The following is a 462-nucleotide window of genomic DNA, read 5'->3' as shown; positions in this document are numbered from 1 at the left end:
ACATCGTTCTTAAGGTTTGTCACGGTAGCCATATATCCACTAACCCCAGCTGCAATGAGATGATAGGAAACATGTCCGAGAGCCTGTCACAATATAACACAGCGTTAATGTTAGTTAAACGGCAGTAAAATTAACTAACCGGTGCAAACCACTTTAAGAAACAAAAAATACTCACATAAGCATAGTCACAGTCAAACTTAGAGGGCAGTGATCCTCGAGCCTGATATCCAAAGAAATGGCAGATAGAATTGAACTTTTTCCCTTTATATGTGCCGTTTTTCTGTCGTTATCAAATTGATATAGATTAAGACCTGATAAAAATAAAATAAAATACTCGGCAGACCTTAAAGGAGCAGAAGGAAACTGATCAAAGCGGGTAAAATCATCTTTTTGCCAAGGACGAAATATAGAATATGCACCCCCCACAAGTGGATAGTGGTTGGAGCTTTGGGCCTTGGCCCA

General features: G+C 39.6%; 1 pseudogene; it reads right to left on the bottom strand.

Moving 5' to 3' along the window:
- LOC109820007 overlaps window positions 1–462 on the bottom strand; it is a 6,365-nt pseudogene that overhangs the window by 1,274 nt on the left and 4,629 nt on the right.

Source organism: Asparagus officinalis, chromosome 8 (assembly GCF_001876935.1).
Source record: "Asparagus officinalis chromosome 8, Aspof.V1, whole genome shotgun sequence".
Lineage (NCBI taxonomy): Eukaryota > Viridiplantae > Streptophyta > Magnoliopsida > Asparagales > Asparagaceae > Asparagus > Asparagus officinalis.
Note: the sequence above shows the minus strand (reverse complement) of the source record. Positions and strands in the feature narration are given on the sequence as shown.